Source organism: Astyanax mexicanus, chromosome 9 (genome assembly GCF_023375975.1).
Source record: "Astyanax mexicanus isolate ESR-SI-001 chromosome 9, AstMex3_surface, whole genome shotgun sequence".
Taxonomy (NCBI): domain Eukaryota; kingdom Metazoa; phylum Chordata; class Actinopteri; order Characiformes; family Acestrorhamphidae; genus Astyanax; species Astyanax mexicanus.
In genome coordinates this window covers 19,196,258-19,211,522 of record NC_064416.1, presented here as the reverse complement: position 1 = coordinate 19,211,522, position 15,265 = coordinate 19,196,258, and the positions used below count along the sequence as shown (strand labels likewise).

The 15,265-nt window shown below is 39.0% G+C and overlaps 1 protein-coding gene across 10 annotated transcripts in view; it reads left to right on the top strand.

The window, feature by feature from the left end:
* The window catches only part of mical3a (microtubule associated monooxygenase, calponin and LIM domain containing 3a), a 124,417-nt gene that overhangs the window by 29,828 nt on the left and 79,324 nt on the right, over positions 1–15,265 (top strand). For 2 of the 10 annotated variants that reach the window (XM_049483632.1, XM_049483631.1), the window contains exon 1: positions 1,611–1,991. The exons of 4 other annotated variants lie outside the window; for them this stretch is intronic. The gene's annotated coding sequence lies outside the window, so the exon portion shown is untranslated. Of the gene's footprint in view, positions 1–1,608; positions 1,992–15,265 lie in introns of those variants that run through there. 4 more of the 10 variants (XM_049483634.1, XM_049483633.1, XM_049483629.1 and 1 more) reach the window with 3 other exon arrangements.

Below are 15,265 nucleotides of genomic sequence, written 5' to 3'. Positions count from 1 at the left end.
TTACAATGTTGGGTCCAATTTTCTCAGAGGAGGAGGGATAAAACATTAAACATGGCTAATCTGAGCAAGGTATAACATGACAGATGAGCATCTGCCAAAATAAAAAATTACCTGAGGACCCTAAACATGGCTATCGATGTCATTATGGTTCAGTTTGTCCAGGGCCACACTGTTCTATTTGCTGGACAAGGCCTGGTCCTTGTCCATGTCGCTCCACAAATCATTTGGCTGACATTATCCAGTGAAGTAGCATTTAAGTAGGGTCTTGAATATAGGTGAAAGTGAAAATACCCACACAAAGATTACATGGGCTGAACTATTCACTTTATGCACACCACCCAATTATATCACTGCACTAGCTACTTATTGTCTACAGATAGTATTCCACTGATGGAATAACTTGGTCATTCAGTATATTCAGGTAGTCAGCTGACTTCATTCTTTCAGCACATACTGTTGCTGAACATAGACCTGCAGAACCAACGGCAGCAACCCCAGATCATTTGCTTAGTTAATTCCAGGTAGCAACTTTTTTTTGGGGCCAGGCAGTGTATGTATGCATGCAAAGTAAATTTATAAGCAATGTTTTAAAGAAACTGAGGAGAAACATGACAACTGCATGTATAATAGTTACTACAATAACATTTAAATATCAGAACAGCACGAAATAAATAAAGCCATTAGATATTTAGATAATTAGATAATTAGATATTTAACATCTCTGCATATCTCTGCATTCAGAGTACATTAGTAAAAAAAACTCTCACTAGCCCTAACCGGACGGGATTAGTTTCTCAGGGTGACGTCCGTAAAAAAAAAATTCATACTTATACTTTATGATAAAACTCTTGCAGGACCATTGAGTTTTTTGGCTTTCTCGGTCACATGACATCACGTTCAGTAGCTCCTTCATTTCCACTCGCTATTGTGTTTACGTGGATCTCTGTGGAAACAAGCGCCCAAAGTGTATTCACGGTGCTTGGCAGTGGACAAGTAGCGCTTTGATTAAATGCGAGGTGACGAAACTCAGAGATGTCAGTCCGGACGGGACTAAAAAAACAGTTGGTAATTCAGTCTGTAATTTTCTCAGAGGATGTATGAGAAAAACACATATTTAATTGTTCCGGACGGGAATAAAATCACAGACGACCACCCATAAAAGAAAATATTACCCCAGGACCTTTTGAGAAACTAATCCCATCCTGTCTCTTTTTTCAAATTTAAAAGACAAGAACAAAAAATCAGACCAGCATTCTGTTTTTATTATTATTATATATATTTTTTAATGTATTTTTTTTTTACAAACTTTTGGGTCCTGACCCAGCAGTTGAGAACCGCTGCTATAAACAAGTTATAGTTAATAAATAAAATAAAAATAAAAAAAACAGCAGACAACACCGTTATCAGCCCGCTAGCGTTAGTTGGTTAAGGCTTGTGAATTCCTCTTCTCTGCGCTGAGAGAAATGTGAAAAGACGGGTTTTGTGTGACCGCCCACGGCTACGTCACTGTGAAACACCAATCGGATTAAAATGTTGGGAATGTACCACTTCACTGCATAGGGGGAGGAGACATACATCAGCTCTAGTCTTGAACTTGACATGTTACTTCGGAATAACGGAGAGTAGACAGTCTGAATAGACGTGTACTTTAAAATCTACGTAGTAAATTGCTCGTGTGAAAGAAGAACGAGGCTGTTTAGGGAAAGCTCCAGCTGCTCGTTTTCTCGGGACACCCCTCTCCGTGTTTACGCGGAGTCTCGCCCTGCGGCTCCTCGGCGAGTTACTCATTAGCGCCTTTCTGCTGCAGTATGAATGTGGATAAACACTCAGCGAGGAGGCGACCGTTTAATATCAGCTAAAGTTTGGACATATCGCTGTTTTACACATGGAATAAGTCATGCCATCGCCCGGGGACGCGTTAAGGATACGTGTGTAGGCGAGGCAGCCCGCGGCCGTGGAGTTCTCGCCCGTGTTTTTGCAGATCCGTGAAGGTAAGAGCGTGGAAACAGCAGCAGCAGCAGCCTGAGCACTGATCCGAGATCAGCTGTTTTTATCACTGCTAGCTGGGTCTTCTGTGTATTCCTGCGTGCTTGTGCAGGAGGTAGCAGAGAATAAACAGTTCAGAGTGAGTGAGAAAATATCGATTAAGCTGCTGAATTACAGTTACAGTGACTGTTGCCAGAATGAACTTTAACAGTTAACTAGTTATTTAGGTACTGGTTCAGCCTCTCCCTCAGCCAGTTTATTGCCCTTGGAGAAGTCATGGCGTAGTGATTCATATTAGGAGTGAGCAATATGGCTCTAATATAATATCACGATATTTTTTTGGTATTTTTGCGATCACGAAATGCTTGGCGATATAAAAAAACACTGAATTAAAAAAAAAAATCAAGAATACACTCCTGCAACTAAATGAAAATAAATTTTATTATTGCATACGATCTGATATGGCACACCAGTAAATGAGGATTTTATCAGATTTGTAACAGAAATCAATGATCCAGAATGTCATTGTACTAATAATGCATTCCATATATCTCCATATATCATGAAACCAGCAAGACAAAAAAATAGACAAATATCTATTTTTAACATTACAGCAGACATACCAACACGGCATAATAATGGTCAGTCTGTTCATTTTGGTTGCCAAATATTTAATGTTGGGCAATTTATCTATATTGTACTCTATCGCAAAAAAATAATTTCTACAATATACTTTTTATACCTTATTGTGAATATCATTTGTGCTTAAAGAATTCCGACTCAACTGTACATTTCATTAAATTATTGATGTGTAATTAGTCCTGTTTAATTACATGATGTGCAACAAACATTTAAGAAAAATCACTGTACTGTTCATGAAATAGTATTTGAATACCAGAACATTATAAATACACTGTGTATTGTGAAAATGTCTTTAAATATTATGATATTTATTGTACTATATTGCTCCGCTCTATCAGTGTGGTGGCTATAACTGTTCATGCCGATATTGGAATTATATCTTATCGGAATTAGGAGAAATATATTGTGATATTAATGTTTCAGTAAAAGTGCATCTCTGATAGAAATGTACCAACGTTGGATACTAGACTTTCCATGTCTGTGCAGAAAGAGTTCTCTCTGTTTATGTGTCCTATTACTGTATTGGCTGGCCAAGACTGATCATGTTTGTCTAAGATGTCAATTGGGTTATCTGTCCTCTGGGCATGATGGCATTCGTGCATCTACATCTCACTATGCAGCAACATAAACACGCACTCATGAATGGAATGGTGTAATGGAGCAGCGAGATCATAGCATGACATTTCCTATAGGGCTCAAAAAGCTTTTGCCATGTGGAGACTGTCCATACATTTGTTCTACTCTTAATGATTATGATTGTTTACTTGTTGAACAATATATGAATGATTACTTGTTTTTGCTGCCATTCATTGGAGTGGAACTATCTTTGTAAATCAGGACTTTGGCTGCTATTCTTGAAATGGTGCGGATAGTCACACTGTTAATGATAAAGCTGCTATTTAACTTTGTAGGAGACTGGCTTGGCTGCCAAACATCTCTCAGACAAAAGGCTCTCCCTCAGTCTTCCTCATAGCCAGGTCAGTGAGTTGGAAACACAGACACAGAGAGAGAGAGAAAGAGCGAGAGTGGAGGAAAGAAGGGAAGAGAGAGGGAGAGAGTTTCCTGCTGACTCAGCTTGAACACCGTTGATTATCCCACCCTAAAGGCCAGGCTGAGATTAGATGTTTAACTTTTCTAAAGGCCCTCATCTGCAAGAAGAAGTGCCTGTTTGTTTTTGTGACCTGGTTAATAGATGTGAGGGAGCTCTGAGAGTGCTACACATTCGAAAAGTTCAATCCTGTAGTAAAAAGAGCAGCTGCTCTGTTTCTTTCTTTCTTTTTTTTCTTTCAACAGCCTGTCGCTGCAGGGGTGAGGGTAGTACAGGTCTCTGTCTTCTATATTTTAGCATAAGACTGCTGACCGGCACTGTGGAATCTGTCAGTGTGTGATCGGTCTGGATATGAGCACTGAGTTGGCCTTAAAAGGAAACGTGTTCAACCTGCGCCTGTTATTGTTTGGTTACTCCGACTTCAGGAATTTACTGCAGCCAACGGCTTTCAGATTTTCAAACGCTGCGCGCTCTTTTCCCAGGAGGCTGTAAAAGAAGCTTCACGGAAATGGAGCCGTGAGAGGGGGTGTTGTGTCTCACACGTAGAACACACACTCACACACACACACGTGCTTCTTAAGTTAGAAGCAGTTTGCACTGTAATATGAAGATGTTGATGCAGATGCAGTAGGGCGCATTTTGTGTATTACCAAGAAACTGGTAAAAAGACACACATCAGGAATTTGTATATAATATATTGGGATACATGTAGATACTGTAAGTGAGGTTGTCATAGGCTAAAAAACACCATCATATACATAAAATTTGTGTAAATTAAAAGTTTAATTTTTATCTTTAAACACAGTGTTTAGACAAAACTGAAAATAAACAACTGTTTTCCTCCAATCTTTACATGTAAACTGTTATTCAAACATTGACACTGTTTCTGCATTCCAAAGTCTTAGTTGCTGCAGAGATAGAGCAAATCATTGGTAGGACTGCCCAAGTAAACTTCTTCTCAATTGCCAATTAGTCACAGAAATGGAAGAGTCTAAACGTGCTGCTTGGCAATGTCTCCAGAAAGGTCCCACCTTTTGCAAACATGGCATGAACTTAAATTCATTCAAACGAACATTTTTAAAACAAATACTTTAGTACATTTTCAATATTATCTTATATCCCTGGTTGATTGTTGATAGCCATTTTCTTTTAAATCAATGAGAGTCTCTAGAGTCATGTTTCTTTAGTTTTTGGAGAATACAAATCCTAAAACATATCTTAAAAAAAGGAATTTCACCCAAAAATTCCTGTGTAATTAAATCATTACGCTGCAGGTCATTCAGTCAGTATGGTCTGGTGTGGAATAAGCTTGTTCACAGGGTTGGTGATAGTAAGCCGATATCTTTAGAGAGTTGTATAATAGCTCTAGAAACGCCCTTACAAAAAAAAGCTATGACATTCCTTAGTTACTTAGGAATACTGTACCTGATGCCTGAGGCATTGTTTTCTGGCGTGCTCTGACCTAACAAAAGCTACACCTAAAACAGGCCACCAAAATGTCATCTGCTGTTCCATAAATCCTTGCTGTAATGCCTTAGATCTAAATGCCCTGATGTCTTGTATCTTTGTTGGCACAGCTGCCTAGAATTTCCCTTGTGTATTTCCTGTATTTTATCTGTGTGTCCGATCACAGATAAGAATTTGAAAAATGTACAAGTAGGTCAAACTTCCAGTTCTAATGTACAGACATTCTTGTAGACACAACTAATGCAATCAGTGTTTTTAACAGTCATCCCTGAGTGTAAAGGGTTTGTGCGTGGCTGGCGTTTGCATTTCGATAGTGAGGTGACCCTTGGACCGCTCTGGTGGGAAGAGCAGCCAGTGCAGCTGTTCTGCAGGCCTTACCAGGCTTATTTAATTACATTTATTTTGAATGTGCTGTACTGTGCTTGGAATACCAGATCATTAGAAGTCTGTTGATAAAGCGATACATAAGTTGCATAATTTAAAATTCCTGTATGAACTGCCAGTGTGCCAGTTAGTTGAACACTTCCATGAGTGTATAAATGAATAGTAACAGAATTGGAAGGGGAAAAAGTACATGGAAACAGCGTGAACTTTTAATAAAAATGTGCTCTATCCAAAACAGAGCTGTTAAAGAGGCAACAAAAAAAATACAAAAACAGTTTGAATTGTTTTTTCTCATTATATAGGATATGCATTGACATTACATTCCTGCTGAAGCATGTACCCTTAATTGAACTGAGTGACAAAACATTATACAACATGGATGTGTTTCTTTGGGGGGGGAAAGGAGACCAAACTGGCAAAGAATCAAGCAATTATTTGCTCAAATTAAAGGCAGTTGGGCTTGACAGCCATCTGTTAAAGTTACCAAAGAACCAATGATTCATAAATATATTGATATAAGTAAAGCTAGTTATAAACCTGTGGGGCAGTTCAACTCCAGAACCAGGAGTGAGAACCACTACACAAAGCAAAACTTGAAAGCATACATTTCCAGTTGTTTCTGCGAATTACAGCAAAAATTGCAACTCAGTAGTCTTTAGCTTTTGGCAGTTTTTAGAGTGATATCTTGGATTTCTGTCTCAATCTGTTTCTACTGTCAATCACATAACAATCCTTTCCCATTTTGTGTAGCAGTTCATTCACAATGAACGGTAACACTGCCACTCAGTCTGTCGTTTTGCAACTCACTGGGCATAACCACAATGAAAAGACTAGGGATGCTGAGAAAAAATGAGCTAGCACTAGACCATGGTTATATTTAAGACTGTGCCAAGGGTTTTGCTTATGTTTTGGCTTGAGGTATGGGTGGACTGTAGGTTTAAGGTCAATTAAGGTGAATGTACTAGTAAAGTGAAGTATCCACAAAGAATGTCGTCTTTGTGATCTTCCTAGAGTTATGGCTTTCTATGGCTTATGTTGTTGTTATGTAGGTCAGTGGACGTATGGATAACTCCTGTTGTGGTGATTATCTTTCAGTGTCATGCTGGAGCTGGAACGTCCTGTGTCACCACTGCATCATGCTGGCTAAGCTGCACCAGAGCCTGAGGGTCATGACGGAGCCTATAGAGCGTTGATTGCGTCTTTGTTGGCACCTGCTTGACAATGGGGAGCAGGGCACATGTTGAACGTTTGCCAAGGCTCTCCATGGCACTGATGCAATGCAGTGACTGCCTACGCTATTGTTGGAGGAATTCCCATATTAGATCCTTATACATCTGCAGAATCCAGTGTTTCAGTTCTAAGAAACTGTCGTTATTAATAAGTAATTTCTACTGCATGTTAATAAGGTACCTATGAGCAATATTGGGGCGAATGGGGGAAAAAAAGCTTTCCTCTGCCTCCCTCAGCCCCTGCCACCCAGGCTATTTCCCAGAATGCTGCAGCACTCAGTGTGTCTTACCCAGATAAGGGAGTGCTGTGCCAACCTCCTTCCAGCCTCCTGCCACCCTCAACCCACTACTCTCGTCGGAAAAGACTGGAACAAACCGTTTCCACACTCTCACACTCACTCGCACCTCTTTCAGATCCACACCTTCTTAGCAACCATCTCCAGGCCTGTTCCTTCCACATATGAGTGAAAATACGCAAAGTACGCAACATGCCCATATTTGATATGTGGACACAGTGGGCCACGTCATGGCGAGACTGTGGTAATAGGCTGACTGCAGTTTTTGTTTTTGTATCAAAGCAGTTAAACTTCCCTCTGCATTTCATGTGGTACTATGCCTACCATAGAGGTAGGTGGTCATACCAATGTCTGGAGATTAGATTTATGTGGAAGTCTTGATTTTTGAAGAACAGTTACATTGCAATTAAAAATAGTTATTGAGCACTTTATTTTTTTATATTCTAACAGACAGACCAACAAAGCATAATTACTCCATTTACCCCAGCTGTGTTATTTTAATCATGAATTTACTCTAATAAAGTTTTTTTTTAATTGTTAATTCACCTGCACTGATACCCTAGTCACACATTTACCTCAGCAGTGCAGTTTTGTCCCCCCTCCTCATTGCCCTTTTGGTCTGCACTCAATTTGGTTAACATTTCGGAAGTCTGTTTACAGCATCATAATACAACTTTTGTTTTGAAGGTCCGCTTGTACAATACAATGTTCACGTTTTTATTATTGATGTTTTTACTAACTTACTGTTTACTGGATATTAATATCGTGCCAGAATCCAACTGAACCGTGCTCAGAGCAGTTACAATAGTCAAATGGAGTGGGCTGCTGTGGCAGTCAACCATACAGAGTGCGTAGTGAGAGTACACCTTCAGTCATATATTTACCTCTACCTAGTTCTATACCAATGATAAATTTACCTCAGTAGTGCTATTCATGTCACATGTCCTCTAAACAAAAGGAAGGTCTTTAACAAACAATTTTTTTTGGTAAAAAAAATTTAAGCTCAGCTTAGCTCACCTAATGTCTGTCCTCTAGGCCCATGCTCATTGTTGTGCAGGTGTGAAAATGAACTTAAACCTGGCTTTTGTTTGGCTGATTCTTTTTACTTGTTTACTATTTTCGGACGAATCGCTTTGGTTGCCATATATTTTGTGCATCCCTATTTAAAAGCGCTGAAACGGTCATCTTAGATGCTAGGAGTACTTTGGCCAGGAGTAGTCAAGGGAGCAGAATGAACCTGACAGAACGTAGATAATGTCTTTGCAGATGTTTGAGAAAAGTGTTTTAGTAAGTAGATCAGATTTCAGAGCACAGCCAAGCTTAAGGTTTGGCCTCCATGGTTGTTTTCAGTAGTCCCAGGTGCTTTGTTGGCTCACAGACTCAAATCATGTTTTTTTCCTTATGCTCTTCCGCAGTTCATTGGCAAATCATTACCAACCCCAGGTTTCTGGGTGACTGAAGGGTAACAGTTATGCTATGTTCTGTTCTTGTAGTATATAGTGAACCCCCCACCCTTATTTGCAGAATTTCTTGCAGATGTTCTTGAATTGTTCTACTGCACAACTTGTTTAAAGTCTATCCATAAATGCAATATGATGTGAGGGCCATTCCGAAAGCTTCATTTTATCTCTCTTTAGGTATTCTGTGGTGGGTCTTTTTTTTATTTATTTATTTTTTTTAAGCTTCATTCTTTTTACATTTGGTTTTTGTCATTTGTCATCTGACATTGCACATCCTGCAACGTGACTATTGCTCATGTGTACATTGCGATTGAGATGCTGGAAAGATATACTGCATACCTAATGCCTGCGCCACTGGCAGCAGCACAACCACACAGGTGTTCTTTTGTCATGAAATGTTATTCTTTTTTTATTACAGATTATTTTGCTGATTCTGAATATTTATAGTACTCCCATAGGTGCAGCCCTAGCATATTTTGTTTATTTCTTTGGTATTCACCAAAAGCAATGCCTTTAAGTGAATAGGTATTGGATAGGTGCTCTGTCTTTGGCTGCTAAATTAGAACCAGAATCAGAAGAGAAATGTCAGTACATTGCTATATTGTAGAGTGATGCTCATTTTAAAACCAATTTGCAAGCATGTGATTGTCATCTATCTGATCTTCCAGCTTTGTCACTACATATTAGGATGTTTGCTGAAGTTACCCTACTTACTCATGCTGCAAGTGCCTCACTATTGACTTGTTTTCTGCCTCTAGCATCTTCCTTTCACTTCAAACATGTGCAGATGTTATTTTAACCTTGTTGGACAGTCTGACTGAACCCTTCTGCTATGAAGACTGTAGCTGTTTGATGGCCTGATTGATTAAGATAATGGACAGGAGGTCATGGCCCTGGTCATCTGGCTCAGGGGCCCAGGGCCTGGTCAGCAGACTGCCATGGCAGGGTCACTGGAGCTCCTACAGGGCTTATTTGCCCTGTAAGCTAATGCTGACTCCACCCCATCTTGGGATTATAGAGACGTGCTTTGGGCTGTTCTGCCAGGATTACATCCCCTCTACCTGCTTCACTGTACAAACCATAATACTGACAGGCCGTGTTTGTCATAATGATGGTGGTGGATTCTGACAGTGCTCTGTATTATCTTTGGCCTCTTCTCAGTCTGGAAGGTGTGTCTTGCATACTTTCTTTATTCTTCTTTAATAGAAGATTAAATACAATATAATACAATCCACTTGCATAAGAAGGGGGGGGGGAGTTAAAGATAAAAACGGGATTTTCCAGCACTGGAGATAAAAGGAAATGGGGCACCTGACAACCTGGTATTAACAGTATTTAAAGCTTTTATCTAGGGAGAAGAAAAGCTCATGTTCTACTCTCGTTTCAGATTTTTAGATGACTCAGCATTTTGTGCTTGAAAGGATGTGGTGCTCATCCAAAAAGTTCTTACTTGGGATGCATCAACATTAACAGTGTTGTCTGAAACTGAACAAAATGAACAATCCATTTTTGTCATTAGTGCTTTTCTAATCGTGCATTTACTTCAGTCACATTTACACAGAGAAAGGCCACATTGCAGGTTAAATAGAATCAGTTGCAAAATGTGTCCAAATATAGGAATGATCTTCCCAGATTATCCTGATTGTGAAGCATACATAAATAGCAATAAATAGCAATAAATCAAAGTAGGCTGACTACAGAAATGTTCATTTACAGCACACTGCAAGAAATGGTATATTGGCAAATAGAGATGTAGACATTCACTCAAACCACAGCTAAAACTGATTAATGAGATTGGGTTCTCTCCTAACAATGATGGATACATTGTCTAGCTGAAGTAACACTGAAAGGATTGATAGGTTTACTTAAAATAAGAAATTAAAATAATAGATTGAATAATCTATTAAAATAAGTAATAGATTGAATAATAATATTGCAACAGTGTTATGACATTTCCACCATTTTTGCTAATGTACTGTGGCCAAAAAGGCCCCAACGTGTTATACATATAATACATCAAGGTAAATCAATGGATAAACTCACATCATTTACAGTAATTAAATTAAATTTAATGTAAGTGTATACATTCATTTGTAAGTCCACTCATTGGCAAAAATGGCCAATTAAAACACACATAGGAATTTCAACATCCTGCACCACATAGTTAAAACTGAAAGCATGAAACTGCACAGAGCCGGGGGATCTAGAGTTCATTCTCTTTCCTTTGGCCTGAGATTTACTGCACAATCTGTGGTTATCTTTAGCACCCGTCCAAGCAGGCTGGAATTCCAGCTGCCTGCATAAGTTCTCTTGAGTGAAGTGTATAGAAGCAGTCATAGTGGTGTTTTGAGTGCAGCCCATCCTCTTCACACTTACTCACATCTTGTATTTAACAAAGCAAACTGATCTGGGTATAGCATATAGGAACACTATTTTATTGTATAATGACAATATGAGTGTATTTCTCCTGTTTCTCTGCATGCGGTACTGTTCTTGATTCGCCCTGTTCTTCAATGGCTAGGACCACAGGACCACCACAGGGCAGGTATTATTTGTGTTGGTGTGTCAGCAGTGCTGCTGGATTTTTGAAACTCTGTGTTCACTCACTGTCCACTATATTTGATACTCCTACCTGTAGCTGCTCCACATTGTTGTTGTAAAGTCAGAGAGAGAGGCTCTGAATCTGTTGCTGCAAAGTGTTTGTTGGTCATCCTTTAGTCCTTTAGTCTTTCATCAGTGGTCACAGGAAGCTGCCAGCAAGACTCTGTTTTTGTGGTCGGTGGGCTATTCTCAGTCCAGCAGTGACACTTAAATAGCCTTGCATTGCATATGGGATTAAGGGTGTTAAATATAGTATGCCTAGTATGTAGCGTACTACCTTCTAAACCTTCTAAACATCCAATGGATGTAAAAATATTTTTATCAAGTCATGTTGGAGCATTTCTATTGGTCCATTTGTCATGAAATGTGGACACTGTATAAAGAAAAACCATCAGATACTGATTAGGTGACAGTAACTGTATACAAAATATGCAAACAGGTCATATTCAGCATATATTTGGTGAATACTGATGGACTCTTTTGCTTTCAGCTGTTGGGCCTGTTTAACCACACACACCTTTTTGGGGAGAGATATGCAAATGTGTGCAGCTGATAGTCAAACTGAAAAATCCAAGAAGCCACATGTGAGATTGCTGAGTGCTGAGGTTTTATTGGACTTATAGGCTTATTTTTCTACTGAACATTTTATAACGTGTGAATTTAAAAGTCAATATGCACTCCACTGTTTGAAAACAATTCGATCTCCTGCTGTTTATGTCTGCTTACCTGCCGTGCGAGCGCTGGGATCTGGGCCCTGCAGTCTGAGCTGGGATTGTAAAGGTAATCCAGGTGAAAGGCATGGACCTGTGTTACTCAGGCAGCATAGGAGAAATTGCTCCTATAGGATAAAATCTCCAGCTGTAACAAATGCGTGCTGTAATTTAATTATAACAATGTTTCATTTATCGCCGCAGAAAAGCATCAGTAAAAGAAAAGTATAGCAGTGTACTGAAATATATTTAAGGTTGTATACCAGCCAACAAATTAAAAATATGGAAATGCTTCACCTTAATAATGCAAAACAGTGCATTTACTGAGTATTTAATTTAATGATTGTTTCTTGTATAAATAAGTTAGCATGTGACTTTACCTTGGGTTAAGGCAAAAAATGCTTACATTTTGTTTTAAAAATATATATTACTACCCTGTTATTTTGCCTCAGAATAATTGTACAACTTTGTGAAGCAATTGTAGCTGCCAAATTAACTTTTAGCCTTGCTGCCACTTACCTTCCAGGGTTTGGCTTTCACCAAATAATTAACAGTAAAATTAATCTGATTTTCCTACTGACCAGGGTTTAGCTCCATTGTGGTTAATTTGAAGTAGACTTGTTTGTTTTCGGGGAAGAAGATAATTAAGAGAACATATGGTAGCAGGCAGTTGCCTTATGCTAGCTTTAAGCCTAGCACAGTTCCCTGTCACCCCTCCCCCCACCTTTCACTTCAAAACCTGCCTTTTCTTGTTTGCGCATCTCTAGGATGGGGGACTCGTTCACATAGCAACTCATATTCCAATAGCTAGTGGAGTCTGGAGGTGATAAGCTGCTCTCCAGTATCAACAACATCATATTCTTTATAAGTCGTGGTCCTGTTTCACTGTTCTCCAAGCTTTGACTGGGACTTTCACCAGGAGACAGCTCTGTTAATGATAAAAGGAGAACAGGAAGAACTGACTGATGGACTAACTGGAATGTTTCAGCCTTTCCAACCTTCCTGAGGAAATTTAAGCTTGGCTGCCAAAGCCACACAGTTTTGCCACTGTTGATGTGGGGAAGATCTTCCTCAGAGTACTGTTTAAAAGATTTGGATGCTGAATTTCCTTCTCATCCATGTTTTCCATCCACAGTGTACAGAGTTTCCAAATATAGCTCTTTTATAGACCTGTGCACATCCAGAATCTGTTACTAATCCGATATTGTACAACTATAATTAGTAGGAATGCAGTGAAAATTCAGCAACTTAAATGATTTGGACTTTTATTTACTAATTTATTAATTTACCTAAAGACTAGCTGCCATTCTTTGTGGAAGTTTCAGAAAATGTGTTGCTGGTGCTTTTTTTGGTCTTAGTATCACTTTATTAAATTTATGACTGTTAAAATGATGCTTGGTGCATTGTGGCACTCCCGCATTTCTCATTTTAAATGAAAAGCCCACTTCAGAGTTTTGCAATTGCAATTTTGTGGCATTGAATACAATTCTTTAGCACTGCCGACATTACAAAACAGATGTAGGGAAAACACTGAATTGTGTTTTGTTGGTACGTTTGCAGGGATGTATATTAAATTTATACTAAAAACAATAAATTGTTTATTTGGATTTGCTAAGTGAACTTTTGATCAAAAAAAGAAAAAAAAAAAAACACTAGCCGTCTGTAGCCTGGCAATGCTAGTGTGTGATGACATACACTGCATGGCTCTTAAACTGTTGTTCATATCAATATTGGAATCATATTGCATCAACCAGACATAAAAAAAAAAATAATTCTGATATAATTTTTGGCCATATCTTCCAGTGCTACCTTCTTTATTGATTAAGATTAAGTGTTTGTTCATGGTAGTTACGATGACTTGGAGACAAACAGAAGGTACCAAGGTCACAGTTTTGTTCCACATTCCAGCTCTGGTTATTGCAGCTTATTGCAGATCTGGGTTTTTATATATGGGCGGATAACTGGATGGTAACTTGCGTACTGCTGTCAGATTGTGTGTTACATAACCCAAGGGCTGAAGGGTGTTTCTAGCTCATGGGAAGCTTTCAGTTTACCTTCTTCCACAACAGGAACAGTTGTTCTCTGGAGGGTTCAGGTGGTGTTCTGGTGACTCTTCGTTGTTGTTTTAGTTTCAGTCCAGTGGGAAATCCTTTTCATTCATCATCGGGGGTAAATAAGCTTATCAGTTGTGCTATTTCTTGTCTGTATTTATTGAGCATACAGTGGGTCATCCTTCTGGAATGAACCAGGCTTGACCAAGAGCTGCTTGGATTTTCTTTTTCCTCACCAGGAAGTCCCTGTTCTCATCCATCCATAAGAAGTTCAGAGAGCTTCCTTGGTCTTTTTGCCTGGTTACAAGGCTGGACCGTGACGTCTTCTCCACCATCACTATAGAGATAGTCAGCTTAGGTCTTGTGATGTAATTCTCCCTCGGTAGTGTTGCTATAGCAACAGCACTCAGTCTCGCCACGTGACAAGGAGGCAGCGTGAGGAGAAGCCACCGTGGAGGTCAATGACATCATTGTTGTCTGACAGAAAAGTGTGCGGTGAGCCTAGTAATTTGTGGTACAGTAAAGGCTACCCGTGTGGAGAGGGGGCAGAGGAGCTCCTCCTGGAACAGGAGACCGCTGTTCAACAAAGGAGGAGCTGGGACTTAAACATCACAGCCACAAGCCACAAGAAGATAGTGTTTTCTTCTTTTTGGTGTCTCTTTTGAAGTGTTGCTGAGAATTTTTGGAGCATATAGCTCCGTCATGTGAGTGAGCTCAGAATAAACATTGGTTTCTGTCCATATTTCTGCTCTTTTGATTCATGGAGAGTTTGACCTTGACATGTAAAGCTTGCTGACGTCCAAAGAAAAGTTAAAAGGCTAGTTTAGTCTGTGTTTTTCAGAAACAGTTGTTATTGTTATGTTGTTATGGACACATGACCAGCATGAGTGCAGAACTAGGTCAAAATGTAGGAATGCACCGAATTCTGCAGAAAAAAATGGCATTAATTCATAGTAAACAATGAGTGATTAATGTATTTGTGGTTATACATTACCTGCCTAAATTGTCTGTTTTAACTTGACTTCTTATATAAATTTTGGATTAGATTAGCACTACTGAGGTAAGTTTACAACAAATGGCACTGCTTAAGTAAAGTTGTATTTAAAATAACCCTACTAGGGTCATTTTTTATAGCTAGATTTGCACTTTTAAGACAGCTAGCTGGTTAAATGTGTAACTATAACAGCACTGCAGAAATAAATAAATTATTAGAACTACACTGCTGAGGTAAATGTATATGTTTTGTTGATTGGGGTGCTGGGATGTTAAAAATAAGTGTTCAATGAATATTTTTAAATGGTAGTTTTGTAATTTGTTTTTTCTTTAGCCATTTAATGGATTAATTTGTGAGTAAAAAAAGCTTTTAATTCAGTCTGGTTTTCGATTCAGCC